We start from the raw sequence: 17,062 nt of genomic DNA on the forward strand, positions 1-17,062 counted from the left end.
AATCACATCCCACACTGACAGTCAAACATCAGCCCGCTGTTGTGTCTCTGGTATGTACTGATTCCAATACCACTGAAGCCAACTTCTGCCCTGACCCCTACCCTAGCATCCTTACTCTGAAACCTCTCCAAGCTCTTCCACCCTTTGCCTTGAGCACTGTCTCTCAAAAGCACAGCCTAAATTACGATCATCTTTTCTTCAAAAATCTATGGCTTCTAAACACCCTGAGAAAGACATTCTAATTCCAGCAGGTGCCACTTCAGAAATTCCATGCTGTGAGCCTATCTTGTCCTTCCAGCCACATCTCGGACTACTTGCCTCCAGGAATGTCAAGCATGCCCAACTACACCATGCCCTCCCACCTGCTCCTACTTCTGCTGTCCCCTCCGCCCACAGTAACTTGGTTATAGTCCTCTACCTTTGACCTTGTCTTTCATAGCGCTTGGCTCAGCTCATATGACCCCACATCATAAAGTCTTAACAACCCACACTGTTGCCTATTCCTCCTTTATTGTCCACTTACAGCCCTTTCCCTCTACCTCTGGATTTAGCATTTGCAGCATTCTGCTATGTGTGATGTTAGCCTTACACATCTGTCTTTCCAGCTAGGTTGCACACTCTCTCCATTCTATCCATCTGAGGTCTCCAGGATTCTTATCCTGCTGCAATTCTATACACCAAATACAATGACCTAGTTCTCCCTCTCAAGAAGCTCAGTCCACTAAGTGATAAAACATGTTAATAACTCAATATGATAAGGGTCATAAGGAAGTCCAAAGGGTAGGGAATAAGGCGATAGGTTGATAAGCACAGGATTTAGATTCAGAAGACTCAAGTTCAAGGTCTGGTTCTGCTATGTAACTAAGTATGATAAGCAAATCTAGTTTCAGTTTTCTCATTTGCAAAGTTAGGATTTCTAACACTACTCTTCTGTAAGAATAAAAATAAAATTAAATAATGGGTTTCCATTTGTTCCTCTAGATCCAGCCTCTGTCCTCTTCCTCTACTCTGTGCCTCTAGAAATTGACTTCTAAGCAAGGGGATCTTCCCCACATTGTCTCTATGTCTCTAGGTTCTGCCAGTTGCTACCTCCTCTGGCTCCTTAGGTCCTAGGGGTAGTCAGGCCCCAGGGTAACTCTCCCTGTGGTTTCCCTGCAATCTACCCACACCTTTACAAATAATCCCTTTATTAAAGACTCCAAATTACACACGTTGAATGCGCCATCTGTTCCCTGCCAGGACTCTGACTGATAAAGCTGCTTTTCAAACTCTAAGTTGCTGTCTAAATGCAAGGTATATCTCATTTATCTCTGCACAGTGCTTTACACAAAGCAGATTGATGCTATTAATAACAAATTGTGAAATGAACGTATGTAAGGATGAATGAGTGAATGATCCTGCCCTCGCCCACGTTAGTTATATTCTTATCTGGGGATCTCTTCTTGTCACCTTGATTGGGATTTTGTAATGTCCTGCTTTGATTTGGAAGGTCCTCTGTTCCCCGGAACTCAAGGTCTCTTAGAGAAACATTTTTACGGGTGGTCTGCCTCAGCCTTTTTGTGTTTCAAGTGGTTTAACTTGAAAGGATTAACATTGTTTGAAATTCCCAGAAATAACACTCCTTCTAGAGGCTGCACACTTACCTGATATCAAAAGGGATGAGTAATTTGTTCATTTATTTATGTTTTTCGTTCATCGACATAAAAGCTGGCAAATAAGTCAAAAACAAGCAAATTGATTCTTCCCTTATTACATGGAAACCAAGAGCATATTGAAGGAATCAGTAGCCTGGGGTAGTTTTTTCAAAAGCACAATAGCCTAGCCAGGGAATAAGCAATTGAATAGCCTCACCAAATGATCTAAACAAAGATAAGTCACAGAATTAAGCATCTTGATATTTCTGAGGAGCTGAAATCATGATTGATTGACTTTAATATGAATTTATTCCCAGCTGCCATCCTTGTCTTCTGAATTCTCACATATCTCAATAAAATAGGAGATAAATATTTTCCTCCTATTTTAAATATAAGGTCGATGACTTAAAAATGAGGAACTGACCCATGGGAAGTATCTTTAGAAAACATACTCTTGAGTAAACATATTTAATAGAATGCTTTGGTACTGAGTAGGTATTATTCATTAGCAAATGATTGCATAACTGGAATTCTTAATTAAAATTTGTGATGAGAAATGAATCTATTCAGTCTGCAATTAGGACCGAGAAATTCAGAACACATTGGGGTGCTTTATGAGCACAATTCTGAAGATTTTCATACAGTGAAAGAACTCACAAATACTTTAAACAGGAATTCTAGAAGAAGAGTACACACGGAATGCACATGTGGATCCAGACGCAATATGATTTGAAAAGTCAACCATTGAATATAATACATGGAAAGATTCTAATTTAATGGGTGTGCGATACTGTTAAAAGCCTCTGAACACTCCTGCTGGACCTTTTCTGGGTTTTCCAGAAAGGCTTCTAGCCAAACAATTTCTTCTCTTCGCTTAATAATTGAAATACAAATTCAGACAATGGCAAACTCTGAGGCTCCTCTTTTAAAGGGGTCCTTAAGAATGTAAATTCAAAGTGATTTTTTTTTTCAGCGCATATCACAATTCAAACTTTTAGCAGCCATCGAGGAGCTCAACCTCGACTGCAGTAAAGTAAAATGGATAATGTTTAGCTCTAACTTGGTTGCTAGGACCATCCCAGCAAGAAAATTTTGCTGTAAAAAATTTATGATCCTTGACTGTTTTTACTTGCTGACTGTCTACTGATGATGGGTTCTGGTTTTGAAGGCCGGAGAGATCTGGGGAGACCACTTTGTGCAGCCAGTGAAAGGTTAGACAAACAGCAGGTTTCTCCTGAGCCTCCTTCTAGAACATGAATGAAACTCCAGTACTTGGGGCTGATGGAGACAGCATTGCCTCCTATTACCTCGTTTGTGTCATTGCTGACTCAGTGACACCATATCCCAGACTCAGATTTAAACACTTGTTAGCCAAATGTGTCTCCCCATGTGCTGCTGGCCCTTGCCACTTCATCACAGTTTAATAAGGCATTGGGTATTTTAGACAACTTCTCTAATTACAGCAGAATGCGAACAGTGTTTGCTATTGATTTTTATTCCAGAATGTCACCTCTTTCCTGTCCCCCATATACCTATTACCCTTCACTCCTTTGCACGTAACCAATGTCATTTTTTAAAAATGACTCTAACATATTCAGTATTAATCAAATGTCCATAACAGAAAACATCCTCCACGGAAGGTGAAAGGAAAGAAAAAAATGTATCTTTGCTTGCATTGTTTGGAAAGATGGAAATTACCCAGAATCCTATTCTTTTTTTTTAACCAATAGGTGGCACTAGTGGTTTCTAGCAATGATTCAAGTCTGTAGCTCTAATATATAGCTCTAATGTATATAGCATTCAGAGATTAGGATTTTTTTTTTTTTTTTGCAAAAGTTACCATCATTATGGCCTTAGCCATTAATTGAAACATTTGTAGCTTACCCAATGGGGATGATTTTAATATAAATTTGCATGCTGTTGAATAGGTTCTTTAAAATTATTATTTTTAAGTAGTCCAGAAGAGTTATATGGGTAATAGTATGCATATAAGGTAGAGAAGTTTAAAATATGCTATAAATCCTATCACAGAATTCCTGATACTAGTTTGTATGCAACAGGCAAGAACTATCAAAGAATTAGAAATTGAAGCACATGTTTTTAACGTAGCTTGGACAGTGTAGTTGTGAGTTTTAAATAATTTTATTTGCTGCGTTATCCAAGACACACTGGTTTTCAATCCTGTGCTCTTCTCATTTTTTATAGCATGGGGTAAAGCAAGTTTTTTACATTTTTTTTCATTTTTTTACATTTTTTACAGCATGCTTAGAAAGCAAATTAGGCTTGAGAGCCAAACAGACCTATGGTAGATTCTGGACCTCCATCATCTACAAGGCTGGAAACCTTAAGATGGTTAGCTCAAATAATCCTGAGTTTCTTTATTCCTAAATGATTCCTGTCTCTAAGAGTTATGGTGAAAATTAAGTGGACAAAATTGTAGCCATCAGTATCTAAGGTGTAATAAGTACCCAGTTAGTTTCTTATCCCTTGGTTGATTTGAATTTTAACATTGGCTGAGGCAAAAAATAAATTAATTAATAAATAAGCAGAAGGAGAGGGAAACAAAGAAAAAGGAGAAGAAGGTGATTAGACAGTGGGGTCTATTTAAAAAAAAAAATGTGGTGCCTGGGTGACTCAGTCAGTAGAGTGTCTGCCTTCTGCTCAGATCATGATCTCAAGAGTCCTGCAAGCCCCTCTTAGGGCTCTCGGATCAGCGGGGAGTCTTTTGCCCCTCTCCCTCTGCCCCTCCCCCTGCTCATGCTCCCTCTCTCACAAACAAATAAAAAATCTTTTATAAAAAAAGATATTTTATATCTTTGTTAAAAAAATTAAAAAGGATACATTTCAAAAAACATATTCTAATTCTCTACCACTTTTGAATATTTGTATTATCTTTCATTTTTGTTAAGAGATTCTAACATTTAATAGATATTATTCAGCCCCGATTCCTCAAGGTCAGTGGGTTGGTTGCTGTAACTTTTGGAGAGAAGGCTCTGAGAAATTTACACAGAGTCTCAGCTTCCCTATATCTGCAGGGATGTAAGCTAGCATCCCTGCACCCTAAGCACTCTTTCCCAAGTACATATAAGTACAAGTAAGAAACTGGGACTAATTGAATCATCCTTGTGTTTGACCCTCCCTCTAAAAAGTTTATTTTGTTTCTGCTGTTTCAAAAGATCTTTGATGAAATGGTGATAGCATTCCTGATCTCTTGTCTGTTTTCAAAAGAGCTAGTACTAAGGGCTGCTTACCGTTCATCTTTCTGATGGTACCAAAAAAAAACCAAAAAAAAAAGTCTGATTTAATTTGGCTTGAGCACTCAGTGTCCTTCCACACAGCGGCACCTGTGGGGTCATTAGCGAAATTAGATAAGTAACTGATTTATTATTACCGTAGATGCATGGTGCACTCCCTTTACTTAGAGTGTACGGCAAAAATTGTTCATGCTAAGGAACAGTAATCAACAGTAATCATGGCTAAAAAGCCACAGTTTTATCATTCCAAACATAAGCATAGCTGTGGTAGTATCTTATCATAGTACATAATAATAGAAATGAATTATGTCAGTAAAATCTTGAGGTTTAAGATTTACCGTGATAAATATTTTTCATTAAAGTGAAATATCTTGGCAGAGTCACTTTCATATGCAGACTGTTGACACAAGGAGGCCAGCTGTGCCCATGCAGATGCCGAGATTTGGGTCTATATTATTAATGATTTATCATGTCATGGAGAGCTTAGATTAGTTTTGAAAGCAATCCCTTGCCACAAAAGCACTTTCTATAATGTGCGAATGCAAGGAAGACTATATGTGCATTCCAAATTAATCACAGGAGCTGCAGCTACCTTTGAAATTTCAATACCTCTTCTCTTTTTATTTTGGAACATGAAATTCTAGATCCTAAACTGTGTTATTCATTAAAATTCATACAAGAATGTTATTTCATATCCACTGGATAGTGAGCAGTGTGTGTATCTGAATTAACAGATACATAGACACAGATGAGGGCATGAAGAATAGAGGAAGGCATTGCCAAGCTGTTGTATACCATGTGTTTTTGCACTAAAGCTCACTTTTAATGTGAGGTTGGATTAAGTTTCCCTTTCAGTTCTGCAGGCTTCCAAGATTGCTCTGCCTTCAGGGCACGTATAATAATATTGGCTAATATTGGGGCGCCTGGGTGGCTCCGTGGGTTAAGCCGCTGCCTTCGGCTCAGGTCATGATCTCAGGGTCCTGGGATCGAGTCCCGCATCGGGCTCTCTGCTCTGCAGGGAGCCTGCTTCCCTCTCTCTCTCTGCCTGCCTCTCTGTCTACTTGTGATCTCTCTCTGTCAAATAAATAAATAAAAATCTTAAAAAAAAATAATATTGGCTAATATTTATTCAGTGCTTGCTGTGTTCCAGGTAAGATGCTAAACACTTTACATGCATTATCACATTCAGGCTTCATAAGACCCATGTGGAATATTATCACCCCTGTTTCACAGGTGAGAAGACTGAAGCACAACGTAGTTGAATAAATTATCCCAAGGGGGAGGATCTGGACTTGAATCCAGGTTGTCTGATGTTTTAAAGCCTTCACTATTAACTACTGCTATTAACCGTGACCTCACTATTTATTAAGCACTCTTACAACTAAGTGAGAGGTAGGGTTCAGATCCTATTTAGTTACTACCTGGATGGCCTTAGGCAAGTCCCTTGCACCCTGTAAACTTCAGTTTCCTTTTCTAGAAAATGAAGATAACAGTAGTACTTACCTCATAGAATTGTTATGAGTTAATATTTGTAAAAGGCTAAGAACAGAGTTTGGCCCATATTAAGCATGAATGCTTTGTGCTGTAGGAGTTCATGAGTTGTACTCTTGAATGACTGATAAACTTTCACTGACTATTACACATAGATTCTCCATAATTTTCAGAGAGCTTTTATTCTGGAAACGAGATTGGGAATGAAAGATAGAAATTACATTCTGAGTTTTATTCCTAAAGGAAACAAACAAACAAAGGACCGTGAATGAAGTTACTGCTTATCCCTAATGTGAGATGTACACAGATAACCCAAAAGCATCACTGCTAACCCTCTACAGCAGTGAGTCCTTTAAGCATTTTTTCTGAGTGTGGAAAGAGCCAGGTATCTTCCTTCCTTTCTTCCTTCATTATTCACTCATTCAACCTATATCCTTTCAAGGGCACTGTGCTTGCTCAGGAGATACAGGTGAATAAATCCCTACTCTGGAGGAGGACACAGTCTAGAGATGACTAGTTCAGCACATAAAAGGGTATGAAAGCACATAAAAGTCCTAGGCTCCGTTACCATTTACTAGTGCCTAGTAAATGCCAGGTACTGTGCTAGGTACAGGGGGGCTATCCAGGTCAAAAGGCAAGAATCCCTGCAGTTAAGAAGCACCCGATGGGGAAGACATCCTAAACAGATCTTTTCCCTTCCCTGTGGGAAATTACCTAGATAAACTTGCTGGGAGAACATAGAAAAGAGGTGCTTAAACCCATCCTGGGGCTAGTGGGAGGAGGGAGATTCTGACACTTAGAAAAATTTTTGGTAAAAGTGAAGTACCTGAAGTTATGGAGAAAGAGCAGCCCTAAAAGCAGAGACACCATAAATGAAGACAGGAGACATGAAGCAGGGTGACACAGTGGGGAGCCGCCAGCGGCCACAGGATGCTAGAGCCTAATAGGATGTACTGTGGGATGTGGGACGTGGGACGAAATATGGCACCAGAGAAGTAAACAGAGCTGAAAGGTTAAAAGTGTATAAAATCAACTGAAAGGACCAAATGCTAACAAAGTGCATAGAATGAGCACTTGCTTTATAGACTGCTTCCCACTAAAATCCAAATGAAAAGAAAGTCATTTTCCTGACGATCAAGATTCTGGGAACCAAGGAGATGATGAATCCCTAAGAGTAATGTCTTGATCCCGACCAAAAGACACAGGGTGTCACTCTTTCCGTGTCAGTGGGTTGTCCACTTCCCTACTTCTCTTCCCCAGTGAACCAAACATGGAGACTGGCTCAAAGGTCTAGACTGATGTTTAGACTGAAAACATGTCTAATCCTTGGCTTGAAATGACCTATTTGCACATCCTTCTGCAGCCTCAAAGTTTTTTTTATTCCTGGATTGAAGAACTCAGTCCAGGATAAACTGTACTCCCAGGGGTGGTGCTCTGTAAAGTTGGCTATCATGGAATTTCAGCAAAGAATTCAGGAATCTAAAGAACTGAATTTTTTTCCCCCTTTGCTGCTACTGCAGAGACAGAACAACTCCTAAGCTTTCTGCCTCCAGGTGGGTGGCAATTTAATTCTTATGGAGCCACGGGTCACCCCCCTTGCATCTTCATTCAGTGCACAGAGCCCTCTGCCTACAGCGGGGCCTGCTCCCTTGGTGGAGAAAATACGGGATGACTGGATGCCAGTAAAACAGGCACAGCTTTCTGGGTCAGAAGTTGGCTGGGGAAGGGCCCTGACTGCCAAGTAACTTGCAATGATGTCAGAGCCCAGCACAACCAGAAAACACCAGCCAGCCAGCCAACAAAAGCCTTAACAACAACAGAAAAATCACAGAGCAGGGTTGCCAGAGCTGTTCTTTCCGCCCCCTACCCCTTTCTTCGAATAGGAAGAACAGCAGGAAGAGAGTTTATATTTTAAAAGACTCTCGCTCCTCTCCTCCCTCCTTCTTCCTTTTGGTAACAAAGTGTTAACTGGTGAGGAAACAGTTCTCCGGATGAGTCCGGGCGGCAGTTCCGCAGTTCCATGGGGTGTCTTTTTGAGTTCCTTTTCAAGGCTGTCAGTGGAAGTTTCAGAAACAACTCAGAACAGGGTATTTTTCCTAAATGTAAACATGCAACTCTGTGCAGAGGAGAAAGCAGGAACCATTGAGGAAAGGAAAATCCTTTCCCCATCCCCTTCTTCTCTCTTTCGGAGTAATTAACTATACTCAAATGAATACTGAAAGTTTGGTGAAAAAGCTCTGTTGTTGTTGTTGTTGTTGTTCTCTTCCTCCTCCTCCTCCTCCTCCTCCTCCTCCTCCTCCTCCTTCTCCTTGGCCTTCCCCTTCCCCTCCTTCTCCTTCTTCTTCTTGGGATATCATGGTTCATTCCAGCCATTCAGAGCCCTCAGTGATTCATAATTCAACTGGAAATTAATAAAACACAGCCCCCATTCTTGGAAATGAAGTTTGGATTAAAATCCTCTTGTTTTGGAATATATGGCCTTTTTTCCCTTTCATTTGTGACAGTCAATTTTAAATGATGTCACTTCAAGGACATTTTCATTTCTCCCACAACATATTACACGAAACACTTGCCTGTAAAACCGGCTCATTAGCCTGCAAAATTATACTGTACTGAATGGCTTTCATTCAAAGTAGAAATGGGATTTTTAGTAGGCAATTTCTGTATTTTATAAAGATAAAGCAATGTTTGATTGCTTCTTCCCAGCTGTTTTGCTTAGTGGTTATAAAGAGAAATTGTAGGGGGTTGGGGGACGAGAAAGGTAATGTGGGGGCGATTTTGTAAGGATGTACTTAAAAAATAAATCTTAGATTAGGAAACCAAGGCCGAACTTTACAGAGCAACTGCGCCTGCAGCTCCTCTGGGCTGCAATGATTTGTCCTCTGGATGTCTGGAGGAAAGCTCTGAAAAAAGTGCGGGAAGGAGAAAAAGAGGGAAAGAGGGAGGAAAGCGAAAAGGCTGCTTCGCAGGCTGCAGCAGCCACGGCGAGCTGGATGACTGAGGCTCTGGGAGTTGCTGGAAGGAGCAGCCCTTCATAGGTGGGGAGAGGGAGGGTGCGCAGCAGAGCGCCAGGGAGGAGGGACGCGAGGGCCACGGAAGGGTCACCGGGGCCGCGGCGCCGGGCTGGGGGCCTCCAGGCGGCGCTGGCCACGGCACTCGGCCGAGGGTGAGCGCTCCGGGCCGCCCGCGCCTCCTGCCGTCCGTGACCGGGGGTGGGCCCCGCGTCGCGAGCTGCTTGGTGCGGGGAGGGAACCAGCTCCGGCTCGCCTGATGGATTGACTTGGAGATGGATCGAATTACACCATTTGCCTTGCCTCGATTTGTTTTGCTCCCGCTCCGTCCCGCTGCTGCTGCTGTCGCTGCTGCAAGGACTGGTGGTGGCGAGTTTCAGGATTATATCGAGGAAGCCAAGACCTAAGGAGAAAGACGGATTTTTTTCTTTATTTTCTTTTTTCCCTGCGCGTATTGAGCTTTTTCTCTTTCTTTCTTTCTTTCTTTTTTTTTTTTTAACCAGCCGACCCCCACTCCCCACCCCCAATGAGGTAAGACCGTCTTATAATCTGCTAATGCTCTGGGCGCCTGGTGGGGATCGGACTCAGATCCTCAGAGCCGGAATCGCAGCCTGTGTTGTGCGTGTGCCTGTGCGCGCGCGCGCGTGTGTGTATGTGCGTGCATGTGTGTTGTCACTGGAGAGTTGATTTCTCTTCCAAGCAGCCCTGTCCGCCTGCCGTGCAAGGGACGCGTAGCGGGCCGGAGAGGTTTGGCAGACCCATCAAAACTGACACTGCTGGAGGTTTAGGGGGAGGGGCACGTGGAGTTGGAGGCCCCCTCCACTGTGCACGCCCCCCCCCTCGAAAAAAAAGCAGAAGGAGGGGGCAAGTAAAAGTTTCTTGCCAGGCAGAGTCGGCTCCGCGCTCTCCCCGCGCATTATCAGTGGGAACCCGGGCTGCTTGGCTGCTCGGTCACGGCGTCTCCAGCCAGCGCAAGAAGCTGAGCCAAGGCCGACACAGCCGGCCGCGGGCTCGGCCGCCCCCTTCCGCCCGCCCGCCCCGGAGCCGACGCTGGGACCGTCGGGGTCGCGCAGCGCCCGCAAGGCTAGGAGTGGACCCGCAGGCATTCGCCCGCGCTGGAAGAAGGGGCGCAGAGCCGCCGCCGAGACCTAGCAGCTCACCGCGGACGCCCGCTACCTGTCAGTGCGCCCCGGGATCGGACAGCCTCCGGCAGCTCCTGGGGGCGGGGGTTCGGGGTACCCGGCCACCTCCACCCCCCAAACCAGGCTCCAGCCGGGAGGGCAGCCACTTCCCACCCTCCTTCTCCCCCTGCTGGCCGAGCGCGCCGCTGGCGGGATCTGGAGCCTGGAGTTGCCCACCGCCCACCCCCACCGCCCACCCGGCGCCCCGGTTTCTCCTGTTGGCCACTCTCCCCCGCAACTTTCCGTGCTTTGTTCTACCGCTGGAAATGATTTACGGAAGCGTTTTGGAGAGGGTCTCCGCCAGGCGGCAAGAGCCCAGCGCAGAGATGTGTTACGTTCTCATCTACCCATCAATTATGGATGGAAACAAATAAGGAAGAGTCAATTTTGCACTGAGCCCCTTCTCCGGCGGCGAGAGGCGTCTTGGAGCCGGGAGGGAGCCGCCGCTCGCATCGGCAGCCGCTGGCAGGGGGATGGTGAGGAGGAAGGTAGGGAAACTTTTATTTCCCGTCTTGACAGCGTTGATGTCTGTTCCTGGTCTGCAGAAACTGATAGAGCAGCCACCTTGGGTAATTTGGGAAGGCTTAAAGCTTCCTCTGTCGTGTTTAAGTCTTGGATTGAAATAAAAGGTCATAAAAGACTTGGTATGGATAAGAACTGGGTTTTAAAAATTTCTGCTAAATCGACTCTCGGGACCACCAATGTCGAGAGATTGTTTAAATCCTGAACTTGTGAAGAGCTAAATGTCATGGAAGCTAGAGGGGAATGAAGTAGCAGTATTAATTACAGCATTAGAGGAACTCAGGGTAGTACTGCCTGTTCTGAGCTGACCAGTCAGCGACCCAAGTTCCAGCAGCGCAACCCCTCGCCAGTCTCAGCTGGGCGACTTTCACACAGGAGGGACAGCAGATCGTTATTACAGATATATGGACTTTGTAAATAGTAATTGGACCTTATGTCCACCACTATGGGCGGCTGCTTTCTCTCAAAAATAACGGTAGTGTTTCCAGTGACTTGGGAAAAGAAATGTCTACGGTAATTTTCCCAAGAACTTCTGGCTACTGAGAATTTTAAGTCTGCAGTAAAAAGTCTAGTTGCTTTTGCAGGATTGTTCTTCCCTCTGCTTGATGTTTGGAGCAATAAAGTGGATTCTTTTGTTTATTTCAAGGCTAAAGTCCTAGGGAAAGGTTTAACATTCTTCCAATCTCGTCTTGGTCTCTGCCCCTCAGCAGAGGAAAAATTCTTGTTTGGATAAATTTTTCCAGGTTTCATCCCTGTAGAACTGAGAAAAATCTCAGACAGCTCAAGATGAGCATTTTACTATCCTTTCGGTTCAATAAACAGTAGGTTTTGATGCTGGTTTATTCAAGTTGTTAAAAAATCCTATTGCTTTTTTAGCTATCTAACTCAGGAAATCAAGTTGTGTGTAGTCCTGTTTAATGTAGTGAGTGACAGGCATTTTCTGTCAGGCTGGCAAATACTACACAAACATTTACCCGGCTTAGGTAAATAGAAATTGTCAAGTAAGCCCTGAAATTTGGGCCTATATTATCATGAACTTAAAACATCTTAAGGTAAATAAACTAAAGCCCAGCCATAGCCGATTTTTGTTTTTTGTAGTTACTGTCTGTGCTCTGTTTAGGTCCCTAGAATGTGCTCTCAGAAAGACAGTTAAGTAAATAACCCTGAGATTTCCAAAATGTGTTGTTTAGCAAACCATTTTCTTCCCCTGGGTCATTTAGTTAGATTAAAAACCAGTTACTATGTCTTACTGGATCCTATAGAATATTGGTACCTCTCTTCACATATACTAGAGATATTACATGGATGACCTTTTTTGAGGAACATTTCTGTGATGTAGGACAGTATGCCAGGAATATTATGACTTTTCCATCACAAAACAGCTGGTTAACTCAAGTTTTATTAGATTTGTGGTCATTCTGCCCTTTTCTTCCTTCCTTCCTTCCTTCCTTCCTTCCTTCCTTCCTTCCTTCCTTCCTTCAACCATAAGTGACTCTTAATCTCACAAAACAAACTGAGGGTTGATGGGGGGAGGGGGGTTGGGGGGGGTGTTATGGACATTGGGGAGGGTATATGCTATGGTGAGTGCTGTGAAGTGTGTAAACCTGGCGATTCCCAGACCTGTACCCCTGGGGATAAAAATATATGTTTATAAAAAATAAAATTTAAAAAAAAGTAAAAAAAAAAAAAAGGTAAATAACCCAATTTTTTAAATAAGTGAAGAATTTAAGTAGACATTTCTCAGAAAATACCCAAATGGCCAGTAAGCTCATGAAAAGATGTTCCGCACCTTTAGTCAATAGAAAGATGCACAATGATACCACAGTGAGATGTTACTTTATACATACTAAGATGACTATAATCAAAAAGACAGACAGTAACAAGTGTTGATGAGGACATAAAGACATTGACCTTAATACACTGCTAATAGAAATATAAAATTATGCAGCCAATGTGTGAAACAGTTTGGTAATTTTTCAATAAATTAAAGACAGGGTTATCATAGCAAGTCCACTCCTAGGTATATGCCCAAAAGAAATGAAAACATGTATCCATGCAAAATCTTGTATATAAATTTCCATAGCAATATTATTCACAATAGCCAAAAAAATAGAAACAACCCAAACGTCCATCAGCTGATGAGCGATAAAGAAAATGTGGTATATCCATACAAAAGCATATGATTCAGCCATAATAAGATCAAAGTACCAATGCATGATGGAACATGGATGAGTCTTGAACACTTTGTGCTAAGGACAGACACAAAAGGCTGCATATTGTATGATTCCACATGTATGAAATGTCCAGAATAGGCAGATCTACGGAGACAAAGTTTAGATTAATGGCTACCAGGGTCAGGGAAAGGAAGGGATAAAGAGTGACTGCTAATGGGTACAGGGTTTCTCTTTGGGATGATGTGAACATACTAGAAATAGATTGTGGTGATGAATGCACAATTCTGTCAATATACTAAAAACCACTGAATTGTATACTGTAAAAGAGTGAGCTTTTTAGTATGTGAATTACATCTTAGAACAGCTGTTACTTAAAAAAGAATAATAATTCTTTTGTTTTTTATATTGCAGATGGTTGCTAGTTGGTCTTCTTAAGTTTTATTGTATTTTTTACTGCATATAAATTTTCAGATTTTTATAAGAAAAATATCAGTCTTTTACTCTGATTTTTGGTTTTGTGTCTGTCATATTTAGAAACTATCTTAGGTTTGTGGAAATAATCACTTATACATTTTTATAACCTCTTTTTAAATTTGGATATATGATCCATTAGAAGTTTATTTTTTGGCAGACAATGAAGTATGAAACAGGAGTCCAGCTTTCTATCCCCACCCCCCCGCCAAAATAACCAACCGTTGTTTCAGCTTGGTTATTTAAGAATTTATCCTTTCTCTGTTACTTGAAATGCTACCATATTTATATTTTAATTTGCATATTAATGAATTTAATTTTATATAAAAATTTTTGTCTATACCTGTACTCTGTTCTGTTGACTTGGATGCTTCTCCCTGCCCTACTGTGGCATTGTGGTTTTTTTGTTTGTTGGTTTTTTTAAGATTTTATTTATTTATTTGACCCAGAGATAGAGATCACAGGTAGGCAGAGAGGCAGAGAGAGAGGGGGAAGCAGGCTACCCGCTGAGTAGAAAGCCCAATGTGGGGCTCGATCCCAGGACCCTGAGCTGAAGGCAGAGGCTTAACCCACTGAGCCACCCAGGTGCCCCTTTATGACTTTTTTTTTTTTTTTTAAGAGGAACTCTTGTATTTTACCACTAGGAACTTGTTGGATTTTGATATGAGTGGCTTGCACTTTGATCACGTTGAAGAATTATCCTATTCTAGATTCTTTTTTCCCCCAGTGTGTTAGTTAAGGGGTATTTTAAATTTTTTAAAGATGTATAGTAGTAGAACTACATTCACCTTTCTGGTAGTAATCTCTGCGTTATCATTTAAACTGTTCATTCAATAAATATGAATTTTCCAGATACTGTTTTTAGCACTGGAGATACAAATACAGCTTTCTAGCACTCAGTGCTTAAAGGCAGCTACTTTTCACCTTTTTATTATGCTGAAGAACTTACGAGACATGGTGTAACATGGGATCACTAAAGTAATGATACTCAGTGAGAGAAAAGAGAAGGACACTAGAGGGACAGATCATAATGGGGAAGAAAGGGAAGGAAGCAGGTGTGACACACAGAATTTAACAAAGCATCCCAAGCAATTCTTACCTGGCCACCAGGTCGGCCACTGAACTTTGGTAATAGCTAATCTTATTTTAAGGTTTTACAGTTTTACTCTATAAAACCTATATAATGTTTTCATAAACATTGGTTACTGTACTCTTAACAGTAACCTCTTATTAACTATCTCAGCATTGCAGAAGAGGAACTGAAACCTGGAATTGTTAGGATACCAAAGCTAAGCAAAAAACAAAACAAAACAAAACCTGTGTACTTGCCCTAATAAAATAATTGAATAACAAAATACATGACTTAATAAATAATCTTTCACAGAGGTTCTAGAATTTATTTTTTTCTGATTTTTTTTTTTTCCAGAAGCTCACCATTTCCCACTTGAACCAGAGAATCACTGGTTAATCACAGACCAGCCCAACCAGTGCTTTTCGCAATCCCTCTGAATTGCAGGAGTAAGTAAGACCAGTCATCTGTGAAAGCCCTGTGTTTCTTGTCCCACATTGACTTACGCTGATTAAGAGGCAAGGAAGGGTCCAGATGGCTCAAATTGGGTCCAAATTCTATGCTGCAGTATGAAAAATGTTGGCTTTCTGTCATGCCCTCGAGGCTTAAGGCCATTACCCGGGAATCAAAAACCTTTGCTGGATAGTCAGAGTCCTGTGGCCTCAAACCAAGACCACGGTACTTCTCCAGAGTGGGGACTGCCTCAGGTCCAGGGTCCTTTTCCTAATCTTCTTCATTTATACAGTACATATAGGAGACTGTTCAGGTAGCAGGGTGCAGTATCTTTCTACCTCTCTGCAACTTAAGGAATATCAGAGGAAGAAAAGTGGAGAGGGAGCTCAGGGGGCCAGATCAGCAATTCAACCTCTGCTGAAAACCGCTCCAGATCTCACAGCTAAAGTGGAATCTTGAGAGCTCTCTGGCATATTAAATATTCATCAAAAGCCAAACACCACTTTTTCAACATTTGACTGAATAATACAAGTGTAGATTTGTCCTATCTCTATGCTTGGATTGCTCAGATATACCTAGCCCTAAATTATGGTTCTAATGAAGTCAGTTTAAAAGATGAGGAAAGAATCCTTTGTAGTTTATCCCTGCCTTTCATTTCCTCTTAATTTAACCATAAACTAAACGGATTCATAAAATGTTTATAGAGGGTAATAAAGTGATGTTTTTAATACAAAGGTTGCTTATGTAATTAAGCTTACATTCTATGAGATTCTGTGTAATTTGAAACGGGTTGCATGAAATTAACAAATACTTATATCTATTTTATTTCTCCCCCCATTAACGGCAAATAATAAAACAAAAAGGGGGGGGGAGTAAGTTCCTGCCAATGTAAGTGCTTACAGTTCAGAAACTGAACCTACAGATGTTGCAAAAGATTTTATCTTTTTCTTGGAAATGTGCCGTTAAATTTAATTAGATTTCTCATTTACCTTCCTTTTCTTTCATTTTGTCGCTCTACTTTTTTTCTGCCTCCACTCCCTCTTCCCTCCTGTCTCTCTCCCTTATGTACTGGGAGAGAACACTATATGTTTTTAACCTATATAACATAAGTGAAGAAACTTATCAAATTCTATAACCATTACAAGTTGTCTTGATAGAAGTTACTCTGAAGTTCACTCTAACTGTTAAATAATATCATGATGTTCATGGCCTCACACTCAGTTTCTTTTTCTAAATAAATAGAAAAACTAAGCTTGAAGAATATAAAGTCATATTCTATTTTTTCCCAAAATTTTTGTAGAGAGAACTGGAAGTGATCTAATCTTTACTGTTAACAGCATTTTATCACCGGGCTGTCAAGATGTGATTCTTACTCTGAAACGATCCACTCTCTACTATATTTCATGTTAACATTTCAAATCAAGTCAAATGGCTAATGTTCACATTGTTTAAAATAATTGAGAGAAGAAACCACGGTACTCTATTTCTCTGAGTTCATTTAGACTTTGGTAGCAAATATTGATAATCAGATCTTAGGGATACCTAATTTTACATGGAGTGATAACGGTTTAACTCAATTAATTTTTGGACACTTATCTATACACCTTAAGAAACATCAAAGTTCCCTTAGCATTCTGAAAGAATGATTTTGAATTTTTTCATAAAAAGTTTTAAAAGTATGCCTCAGCATTTTCTATAAAAGTGTCAGGTGGAACAGATATCACTGAACAGTCGGCCCAAAAGGTATTTGATAAAATACAATGAATTGCCAGGTCTGCTATTACTATGTTTGCATGGACATG

General features: G+C 41.3%; 1 protein-coding gene across 14 annotated transcripts in view; it reads left to right on the forward strand.

Annotated features, from left to right (window-relative positions):
* LOC111159463 (semaphorin 6D) overlaps window positions 1-17,062 on the forward strand; it is a 598,866-nt gene that overhangs the window by 518,098 nt on the left and 63,706 nt on the right. For 2 of the 14 annotated variants that reach the window (XM_022522021.1, XM_022522037.1), the window contains exon 1: window positions 15,163-15,256. The exons of the other annotated variants lie outside the window; for them this stretch is intronic. The gene's annotated coding sequence lies outside the window, so the exon portion shown is untranslated. Of the gene's footprint in view, window positions 1-15,162; window positions 15,257-17,062 lie in introns of those variants that run through there. 14 annotated transcript variants of the gene reach the window in all.

The sequence above is a fragment of the Enhydra lutris genome, unplaced genomic scaffold, assembly GCF_002288905.1.
Source record: "Enhydra lutris kenyoni isolate GAN:26980312 unplaced genomic scaffold, ASM228890v2 scaffoldscaffold4, whole genome shotgun sequence".
NCBI classification, from domain to species: Eukaryota; Metazoa; Chordata; class Mammalia; order Carnivora; family Mustelidae; genus Enhydra; species Enhydra lutris.